The 11,938-nt window shown below is 41.5% G+C and overlaps 1 pseudogene; it reads left to right on the top strand.

Moving 5' to 3' along the window:
- Positions 1-10,660: 10,660 nt before the first annotated feature.
- LOC123522640 overlaps positions 10,661-11,938 on the top strand; it is a 9,502-nt pseudogene continuing 8,224 nt past the window's right edge.

Here is an 11,938-nt window from a genome sequence, read left to right as displayed (position 1 = left end):
CGGTACCATGTGAGACACTAAAGCTCAGCTGGTGTCTTACATGATGCATAATATGACTACACCGGCCTCATGCACCATGTCCCAACGAAAGCAGGAAAAGCTCACTCTGATGTAAATGCCGAATAATATTCTTTCATCATAAAGCACTTTTCTATCAATTTCCCACTTACATATATGCATAGTGCACACACCGTCTTCTTTCTTTCAAATGATCTTGGGTGCATTGAAATAGAACACCGTATGCTTATAGGAAATGGCATTTCCAAAAGCTGTTTCAGTTAACATCAAATCAGAATAAGCCAGTTACTATTCGTTTTAGTAGGAACACAAATGACTAAGCCCAGGAATAACTGGTAATGAGTTATTCTACTTTGCCATCATACTGGGCATTTAATGTGCTGTCCTTCACATAGTGACAAGATGCCACCAGCAAGAGAACGTATACTTTGACTGATTTTCAAATAGTGATCATGGATTTTTTTACTCAAGCAAATACAGTACAGAATGCCACAGGCTTAGTTATATTTAGCCCAGTTCTCTAGGTGCTATAACCAGAAATACTGATTGCATAAGTTTAACTTCTCATGGAATGGACCTCTCTTTATTCCTTGTCTTATTTTGCATGTAATTTAAAGATATTCTAAGCAGATTAATTCACTCCTGACCTTTGACGGAGCACTAACTCTTTCTGACAATTAAAAATAAAAAATGTGTACTGGATATTCACATAGACCATAAGCTCAGGCGAAAGGCGCCCTGGTGGCATGGTGGGTACACACTGAATTGTGATCCCTAACGTCCGAGGTTGGAAACCAGCAGAGGTTCTGTGGGAGAAAGATGGGGCTTTCTACTCCCTTAAAGGGTTACAGTCTCAGAAACCCACAGGGGGCAGTTCTACTCCGCCCTATCAGGGTCTCCAGGAGTCAGAATTGACTTGATGGCAGTGAGACTAGCTCAGGCACCAAAATGGTAATAACTTGTACGTATGTGCAGTAAAATGATAGATGAAATCGTTTTCTCTGTTTGAAGTGTTCTACCATGAGTTTGCGTCTTCCCCAGTTTTTAAAGGTTGGCTTGCTTTTACATTGGGATCTCATGCAGTGCTCTCTTCTTGGGCAACCTCACTGAGACCTGCTGCTTCCATCCCCAAATACCTGCTTATGCCTCTCACAGGTGCATCTCCAGTCCAACCCTCCTCCCCTCTCGTATCCAGGTCCACATAGATTTCCACCTATCTGAGATTTTCACTCAAAAATGTCCAAGTTGCCTGAAACACACCTTAAGAAAAAATGAACTCACAACTTTCTCTTCAAATTGAGTTCAATCATCTCACCTCCAAACCCACCTCGATTCTGACTCTTGGTGACGTCATATGTGACAGAGGCGAACTCCTCCATAAGGTTTTCTGGGCTATAATGTTGACAGAAGCTGATCTCCAGAAATTTATGTAATGGCACTGCTGGCTGGGTTTGAACTGCCAAGTTTTAAATTTTTATTATTTTTTAAATGTATTATTATTTATTGGCAGTTAATACAGATATCATATCATTCCATAGTTCAATCATGTCAAGCAGTATTGTACAATTGCTGCCACAATCAGTTTCCAAATATTCTTTTCCTTCCTGGACTCCTTGACATCATCTCCCTTTTACCCACCCCTACACCTCCACTTTTGTACCCCCATTCTCCCCATCCCCAATGGAACCCTTATTCCACTTGCTGTACCTATAGGTTCAGCGATCCTGATGTTCATATACTGAAAAACAATAACATATAATACAACTTCAAGATGGTGATCCTGAATGACATAACACCTCTGAGAAAAACCCTAATATGAACAAAGAAAAATCAAGCAATCAAAAAATACACAAAATGTTGAAAACCAGATCAGGTCCAGCATGCATCAACCAGGGGATCATCTCACTGGGTTTTAGCTGTTCAAGTCAAATTTATCCCTTTGATCTTCTGTACTCATCTCTCCAATGCACTCTGTTAGTAACCACTTTCCTCCCATCCCTCAATTGTGCATAGCGGGAGATCGCCGGAGGCTTATTTCCTATGTAGATCTCACGAATGTATCTTGGGCTCGCACTGTCATCAGCTGATCACGAGCTCCTTGTGGCCATCTAGGCCTATTGTAACACCATAAGACCAGCAGGTTGAAACCATGAGCCAGTTACAAACCCAGGATTGATAAACCTCTAGGAACAGCACGAGGAAGATGAGGCTTTCTACCCCTTTAAGGATGTACACTCTTGGAAACCCAAAGGGACAGTTCTTCTCTCTTCCGCAGTGTCTCTATGAGTCAGCATCAACTTGATGGCAGTCAGTTTAGCTGTTGTTGTTGTGGAGTCATTACTCTCAGTAAATGGTCCATTTGCAGAATTAGCAAGTTCAATGGTACATGTAAGGATGAATCCAGTTCTAGATGCCAGAGGTGAGACACATCGCCCACATCGAAACCAGCACACAAACCAGTACTAGTTGCCACTGAGTCCCTTTAAACCCACAGTGACTCCGTGCATTGCAGAGAAGGACTGCTTTCCATCCAGCTTCCCAGGGCTGTGACCTCTGGGAGGCAGACAACCCGGCCTTTCTGCTAAGGAGTCTGTGCCTGGGTTTGAACCACACTGATCTTACAGCTAGCAGCTCAGTGTGTCACCATTTTCACCACCCCGGGGCTCCTACACTAACACGGAAAGCCTGCAAACCTACTCACTCCTGGCTTTCCACTCTACTCACATTTCTGTGTCTTCAGTATCACCACTGGAAAAGCATCCGAGTTCTTTTCCTGCATCCTGTTTCCCTTCCTCTTAAAGCTGTTTTCTCTATGGCAGTCTCGGTGGTCTTTCCAAAATGCCTATTTGATGACGCCACTCCCCTACTATAAAGCCATCAATGGCTTTATTTAGCATCTAAGAAGAAACCTGAAAACTCCTATCATCCCACCCCCTCTCCCCCATTTTCCTTTACAGTCAAACCAGTGGTCTTCTATGAGTCTGTCCTGAGTCTCCAGGTTACTCTTCAATCAAGCCTTCGTGCAATCAACCCTCTTCAAAACTCAGCCCACTCTTGTCAATCTCACGCACATTCCTCTTTTTGTCGAGATCCAGCCACTAATTTTCCTGAGAAGTCTTCCCAAATGTTTGTGTGTATATGTGTTCTTAAACAGTTTTATTAGCACTTCATCCACATGTTGTACAATTCAGTAATACAGTCATATTAAGAAGACTTGTACAATGATCAGCACCGTCAACTCTAGAACATTTTCTTTTTCCTTGCACTCATTGTTATTCATGTGAATATTTTTCCCTAATTCTGTATATTTCCCAAAAATATACACAACAAAACATTCTCCAATTCCATAATTCAGTTCCATTGAATTATACTCTTCATGTTGTACAACCACTAATGATATCCTTTTCCAAATTACTCCACCACCATTAACATAAACTCATTGCTCCTCAAAATTCTCACCACTGAATCATTAGGAAACATCATAACAAAGGTAGCCCTAACACTCACACCTCAGCACCACAGCAGACTTTCTTTAGCTATCAAATGCCAAATCTAGGATAGTAGTTTCGGTTTGATAGGTGGTGAGGGAATGCAACTGAGAAGATATATGCATAGGGAACTTTAACTGTATTAGTACTATTTTGGGTGCCTTAGTTTTTTTTTTAATTCACTCCCATTGGCTCAATTTTGATTCATAGAAACCACATAAGATAGACTAGAACTGCTCCTGTGGGTTTCACAGACTATATCTCTTTACAGGAGTAGAAAGCCTCATCTTTCGCCCTCGGAGCAGTGAGTGGTTTCAAACAACTGACCTTGTATGGAGACCCCTGCAGCACCAGGGCTCATAAGCAAACAGTATGCCCACCAAAATGGTAGAATTTTTTCATGTTAGAAGAGCATGATCCATAGGGAAGAGGCAAATGCACTTTCAGTCACCCCCAGCATAGTATTCCATATGACAAACTATTAGTGTCCTTTTCTATAAAAATCAAGGAATGCTTGAAAGCTACCCTATACAAGAGTTGCTGTGATGAAGTGAAATTATAAACATGAAAATGCTATCCCCAAATTTATTGGATCAGATTTCATCCCACTTTTTTATTTCCCTCTCCTTTAATATAGTAATCATGTATACAAGTGTCGGTTTCTTAGACTAGATGACAAATTCCACAAAGGCAGGATCTGGCTATATTTTGATGTCTGCTTTATCCACAGGGCATGATCTAAATTTAGTACTGGTAAATATTTCTTAGATTAAGGATTGTTGTTGCTGGGGTCAGTTCTGACTCCTAATGACTGTACGTGCAGTGAAACGAAATCCTGTGTGGTCCAGCACCATGCTCACAACTGTGCTTATGTCTGAGCCTGTTGTTGCAGCCACTGTGTCAGTTCATCTTGTTGGGGGTCTGCCTCTTTTTCGCTGCCCCTCCACTTTACCAAGCTGATGCCCTTTTCCAGGAACTAGCATCTCCTGACAATAAGTTCAACGTATGTGAGATATAAGAGCCCCCAATAAAAGTATTTAATTTAAAAAGGGGGATGAAAAAAATCAGAACCACAAACCAAAGCCACTTAGCTGATTAGACTTCAAACATTCCAAATAGCCAAGTATCCAGTTGAAATATACAAGTATTTTATGAGGACTCCAAAATGTTCAAGAAAAAATGAAAATAGAAAGATTTTGGACTTTTCCCACAAACTTTTGGGAGATTTCTACTATATGAAAGTGTGTGTGTGTGTGTGTGTGTGTGTGTGTGTGTGTGTGTGTATGTAACATTGCATTTGAATTATGGTGCTGGGGAAGAATATTGGAATTACAGTGAACCCTCGCCACTTCGCGCTTCGACTTCCGCGGCTTCACTCTATCGCGGTTTTTGCGTAACAGCGCATGCTCTGTCATTACTGCCACTGATTGGCTCATACTGTACACGCTTGATGCCATAAATAATATAATATATAATAAATGATAATTGTAACGTCCAAAATGTTTTACTGTATTTTCCCTTTTTAGTTTAATAAATTGGGTAATACGAGTGTTATGGTGACTAAAGGGTGTTTTTTCATGTCCTCTATGCTCTAACTACGAAAATATTTGATTTACAAATAAGGAATCCTACTTCGCGGAATTTCATTTATCACGGTAGGGTCTAGAACCGATTAACCGCGATAAATGAGGGTTCACTGTACCAGGAACTGCTAAACGGACAAGCAAATCTGTCTTGGAAGAAGTAGTGCTAGAGTGCTCCTTAGAGGCAAGTATGGCAAGACTTCATCTGATATACTTGGGACATGCTCTCAGGAGAGACCAGTGCCTGGAGACGGACATCATGCTTGGTAAAGTGGAGGGACAGCAAAAAGGAGGAAGGTCCTCAATGAAATGGATCGAATAAGTGCTTCAACAATGGGCTCGGGCATGGGAATGGTAGTAAGGATGACGCAGGACCATGTGGTGGTTTGTTCTGTTGTTCCTAGGGCCGCTAAGGGTCTGAACCGACAAGATGGCCTCTAACGGAAACAACAGGCGCCCAACCTAACCAACCTTTTCTCTTGGCTAGATATACGCCGTCATTTTTGTTTCTCCCCCCACCCCTGGGGTTTCCAATATTTCCTTTACAGAAACATATTTAAGCCTAGTGTTTAAATTAAACAACCTTGTCTCTGGGTTTGCTAGGCATCACTTCCCCCCTTCAATTCCTCTAATTCTCCGGGATTTTTTTTGCCCTAGAAAAATATTAACAACTAGGTATCAACAAGCTGCCATATTATCAAATTATTATTTATTTATTGTGAATAATGGAACTTCCAATGCACTTCCTCATGCTCCTATGGAACCTGTCCATAGACCAAGAGGCAGTATTTTGAACAGAACAAGAGGGTACAGCATAGTTTAAAATCAGAGAAGGTGAACATCTGGGTTATATGCCTTTACCATAGTTATTTAATCCACATGCTGAGCAAATAATCCAATAATCTGAACTGTATAAAGAAGAACATGGCATCAGGATTGGAGGAAGATTCATTAACAACCTGTGATATGCAGATGATACAACCTTGCTAGCAGAAAGTGAGAGGACTTGAAGCATTTACTGATGAAGTTCAAAGAGGACAGCCTTCAGTATGAGTTACATCCCAATAAAAATAAAACAAATCCAAAGAAGTGGACCAATAGACAACATCACAATAAATACAAAAACACTGAAGTTGTCGGAATTGACTTTACTTGAATCCATAGATGATGCAGCAGACAAGACATCACGTAAAGTGTTGCGTTGGGCAAATCTGCTGCACAAGATCTCTTTAAAGTTGTTGAAGGATAAGTATTTCCCTTTGTGGTAGCAGATGCACCTGACCCAAGCCAGGATATATTAGTCCCCTCAATGAATAAGGAAGACTGGAGAAAAACGGATGCCTTTGGATTGGGGTGTGGGAAGAGAATATTGAAAGAGCCATGGGCTGCCAGAGAAACCAACAAATCTGTCCTGGTGGAGGTACAGACACAATGTTCCTTACAAGTGAGGATGGCAAGACTTCCTCTCACATCCCTTGGATGTATTATCAGGAGAGATTTGTCCCTGGACAATGATACATGCTTGGTAAATTGGAGAGTCAGCAACAAAGTAGAATACTTTCCAGGAGATGGATTGACATGGTGGCTGCAACAATGGGCCCAAAGATGACTGTAATTGTGAATATTGCACCGGACCACGCAGTGTTTCTTTCTGCTGTACATGGGGTTACTGTGAGTCAGAAATGACTTGGTAGCATACCACAGCAGCAACAACTGTCTGTTGTTCTGTTTGGCAGATTACTTCTGTCCAAATGAATTAACGTCATTTGAATTTCATTTTACTTTACGTTGTACATTTTGTATATAATATAAAATCCTTCTCTGTTTTTAGTGAGCATCAGTGACAAACAATAAACACTTATATTTACTATAGACTTGTCCAACAATCTTTTATGAGGGTAGCTGAGTCCCAGGCAGGGAAATGCATGGTCAAATTCAGAGGCATGTTAGAGCGGAGCCATCACTAAAACCCAGGTGTCCTCCTTCCAGTCCAGTGTTCCTCATATCATCCTTCATTGTGATACAGGATCAGTCCTAACCCTTTGAAAATACTGGGATTTAAGAGTAATTAACTGCTTCTTACATTTAAAAAATGCTACTGTAATTGAAGAATGAATGAGTTTGAAACCCTGTTGATTTCTATTTAGCTCTCTTAGGACAGAGAGCAGAGCTTATTCCTCAATCTTGCTATGGCATATACCTTATATGATTTGTTAACATAATGAAAATCAGAAAGAAACAGTTCCCGGGTTGATGTAAATATGAAGACTCTGAGTTTAATGTTCTGTGAAGTTCCATGTTTGAATGTTGTCCCTCAGTTTGGAAATGAGAAACCTGGGTTTTGCTTACTAGGGTTGAATAAAGCTGCTGCCTGATGCATGCTAGAAGCTATTAGGCACAACTATTTCACTGAGGGTGAAACAAATCAATAGCACTGGGGAGTTTGAAACTTTTTATTCTATATCCATTACAGAAAATGTGACTAGGGAGGTCCAGCTATAGTCATGATTAGAACCTGCAAGCAGATATCCTTTTGTAGGTATGGTAGGCAGACCCACCTTTCTGTGTAAACCCTTTCCATTGAGTGCCAGAGAGCCCTGAGAATGTGATGGACTATCACTCCCATGACTAGACTATGCTACATAGCACAGTTGACATTAAGAAAGGGACATTAGGTTTGGTGGGCCTGACCTAACCAGGTGAACCTATGAAAAGAATAAGTCTCTTTCTAGTGAAAGGACTTTAAATTTGCTTCAGCTATTCACCACAGAGTACAAGCACTTCTAGTAGCAGAGAGCCAGGCCCCAATTTGTCAGATACCAAGGAAACAAGAATCTCAATCCTCCAACTAACAAGGAACTGGACTCAGCCAACAACCCAAATGGTCTTAGAAAGGATTCCCACCCCAAATGTCACCTGATAACTGCATCCCAGCTAACAGACAGCTAGAGAGTGAGGACACAGAGCACAGAGGAGCTGCATCTCATGTTTCCAGGACTCTAATATTTGTGGCAGGTGGGGATACTCACCATCATACTAACAAGGGTCCAAGACTGTAGTCTTTATGGAAACAGGTTACCATATTTTAATTTCATGGAGCAGCCAATGGGATCAAACTGCTGAAATTGTGGTTAGCAACTTAATCACTGCACCACCAGGATTCCTTTATTGATGATTAGCTATGTGGAAATAGCACAGAAACTCTAGCCTTTCCAAGAAAGAACACACTGAAAAAAATCAAAGCAAATTTTCCATGCATTCCAAAGCGATCACTAGCTGTAGGTTTAAAGAACATGTCATTGAACAATGACTAGGTTTGAACACTTATCATTCCAATACCGCTCATCAATAATCACTAATAACAGATGAATTATTCAACCAGCTAAGACTAACTTCTGGTTTAGTTTTCAAGCAATTCTCTTTTGGGTGAATAAACACAAGAAATTTAACAGATTTTGACTCAACAGTTGTGTGAGCATCTATGTCAGAGACCTGGCTGAAGAGTTCCTTTACCAGGGGCATCTTCAGCTGATCTGTTTGAGGAGAGTGTTAGGTTGTTAAAGGGATTGAGTTGTTTCCTATCGTCACATAAGATGGTAACAATGAGTCAGAACTTTCTCAATGGTACACAAAACAATTTGGCTTCTCCTGGAATATTTTGAAAGTTAGACAAATGGATATTTATTGGTTTTGAATTTACTATCTACCTCTCTAGGCAATAAGGGAAGGCAATTATAGAGATCATCTCAAGGAAACCAAAGGGTGACTAGCAAAATAGTCTAGCTATAGACATGTTGTAGCTACTTATAGCAAAAGGAATGATTTAATTAGAGAATTAAGATCATGTAGCCTTTAAAGGATTAATAAATAAAGGTAATGTACCTGTTCGATGACTGTCAGTTTGGTGGGGTTTTCTGATGTCTACAGTATCAACAAACAAAGAACCAATCAATATAAATTAATCTGATCAAGCTTAATCTATAACTAGTGAAGATTGTTGGTGCTCCCAGGCTAATCTATTGGGTTCATTTTTTCTTTTCTCAGTATCATTGTATATGTTCAAGGATGCCTTTGATAACATAATTTTATATAAATACCATGTCTGTAAATTTGGAAACTCAATTGAAATGAAACAACTTTTCTTAAACTATAAATTACTAAATGGGTTCATGAAGAAATAGAAATTGAAGAATAAATTCAATTGAATAATGTAACTTTTGTCCAACTCTAAATCACCTACAAACTATTCCAAGACCAACCAAATTTTGAATGTGTCCCAACGAGTCAGTTCTGATTCATAATTACCACCTTATGGAACGATGGAAAATTACTGGCTTATGTGAACAGGCTAGCTCTCTCGTGAACAAAGGTCAGCTGATGATACCTGCCTTCCTGCCCACCCCCATAAAGAAACAGTCCAGCCAAGCTCACTGACATGGAGACAAGCATCCTAAATAAATGCTTAGCAGAAATGAGACAGCAGGGAAATAGAATGTGCCCAAAGAATACAAAAGACATATCACAATACTGTGAATTGGAATCTGCAACATTTACAGAGACAGGAGAGCCTTCAATCATATGCTAAAGAGCAAGCCTTTCATATGTAACACCAGTTCACAGTATTTAATAAACTTTATCAAACTTATATTGGAAGGGAATTTACAGTTTGTCAAATCGACAGCAAACACACTTACATGTGAAATATTAAAAACATTCCCAAATAAAATCCAGACCAAGACAGAAGGACGGCACAGTCTGGAATGTATAGCCAGTGCCCCGCCATATACGATAATAGCAAAGTACATCAAAAGTATGAATAATGAAAATAGATAATATGGTCATGTAATTTAAAAATCCCAAAGGACTAGTTCACACTTGGTGGTCCACTTGGAGAGAGAGAGAGAGAGAGAGAGAGAGAGAGAGAGAGAGAGATTTATTGCGAAGCAAGGCTTTTTATTTTTGCTGGGGATGTGCAAGCCCCCTAATTACAGGTGAAGACATACGTCACAGAAAAGGGTTGGCTATAGGTAATACAGCAATTGGAGGAGGTGATCTAGGGGTTCATACACTATTGGAAGAGGAGGGAATAAGGGTATACATGTGACAAGATGGGCGAACCCTAGATTCACGATGGCAGCCTAATTTTGGATGTCACTGAGCAGGTATGACCTGTTCTCTGGCTCACTATAGAAACCATTATCAGTAAGGTGTAAACCCAAACTGATGGCTGCAAGCCTTTAGGGATTAGTAGCCCATTGTCCTTAACAGCAAGCAGTGGGCCCTACTTGTGGTGGGACCAGTAGTCTGGCAACTGACTGCCTTCAGGGAGGTAACTTGACAATCATTTACCATTAGCTGCAAGCAGTGTCCTAAGTCTAACATATATTTGGGAGAAATCTTTCTGTTTCTCACACTCCCAGAACACAGGAAACCCGATAGAGCTCCACCCTGATGATCTGCTCCTGGGAGGGCAGAGGCATGCTTGTTAGACCCAATGCCCCCTGACTTTGTCTACAGAGGCTGTGGGAAGTGAGGCTTTTGTCAGACACAGGCAGTCTCAGATCAGGAGTGATGATTCCCAATACCTGCCAGGAGTCCAAGTGAGTATTCTGAGCTGACAACCCCGAAAAGAACAGAAAAGGTCTCAGAGTCCTGCGTAGCCCCTACTTGTAGGTTTCTAATGCAGTGTTGTCAAGGAAAGGTAACCTGCTGAAATAGCCTTTTTTGGTGCTAGGGTAGAATCTCCGTACTGAGTCTCCACCCATCTCATCCTTTTCTTCTAGGCTGAGCTCTTCACTAGTCTGTGCTCTGGATACGAAATCAAACCTCCTCGTGGTCAGAAGAGAGAGTAAGCACAGAGCACGGGAGCAAAAGAGCCAGGCCCAAAAGGAGACCAAGGCCCTAGAGGACACTCAGGCTACTGCAGCAAACTCCCCCCTCCCGGAATTTGGCAACCACAGGGACACAGGACACTCTGCTGTCTATCCAGGGAGCTGCAGCTGCAGCTTTCACAGATCCAGATGAAGATGCTGAGGGAAATCCAAGCTCCCCTAAGGCCAGTAGTAGCCTTAGCAAAGATCCTTTAACAGAGAAGGTGGCCTTATTGGTGAAGTTCCTGAAGGAGAAGTATCAAATGGAAGAGCCAGTTACTAAGACAGCTGTTGTGAATTCTGTTCTCCAAGAGTATAAAAAGCACTTCACTGAGGTCCTCAAGAGAGCCTCTGAGCACCTGGAGCTGGCCTTTGGCGTTGACCTGAAGGAAGTAGATGCTATGCCTTTATCAACAAGCTGGATTTCAGCGTGGATGAAAGGATTCCAAATGAAGACAGCATGCGCTAGAGTGGCTTCCTGCTGCTGGTGCTGAGTGTGATCTTCCTGAAGGACAACTGTGCCTCCGAGGAGGAGGTCTGGGAAGCACTGAATATGATGAGGGCAGATGCTGACAAGACACACTGCATCTATGGCCGTCCCAAGAAAGCCCTCACCCAAGTTCTTGTGCAGCTGAAGTACCTGGAGTGCCGGCAGGTGCCCAACAGTGATCCTCCATGCTATGAATTCCTGTAGGGCCCCAGAGCCCACGCTGAAACCACCAGGATGAAAGTCCTGGAGTTCTTGAGCAACGTCAATGACACCACACCCAATGCTGGTATGAAGAGGCTTTGAGAGAGGATGAAGAGAGAATGTAAGCCAGAATTGCAGCCAGGGCTCAAAACAGGGCAAGAGCAGCAGCTCCTCCGGACCCGAGTAAAAGCTAAAAATGAAGGATTCTTCACTTTTTGGTTAAAAGAGGCTGGCAATATTCCAATAGTGGTGGGTCAGGATAGAGTTGGAGAAAACAACACATATATA

This window comes from Echinops telfairi, unplaced genomic scaffold (genome assembly GCF_000313985.2).
Source record: "Echinops telfairi isolate 266 unplaced genomic scaffold, ASM31398v2 ScPeMD7_7427;HRSCAF=8465, whole genome shotgun sequence".
In the NCBI taxonomy this organism is placed as follows: Eukaryota; Metazoa; Chordata; class Mammalia; order Afrosoricida; family Tenrecidae; genus Echinops; species Echinops telfairi.
This window is presented reverse-complemented; position numbering and strand designations above follow the sequence as displayed.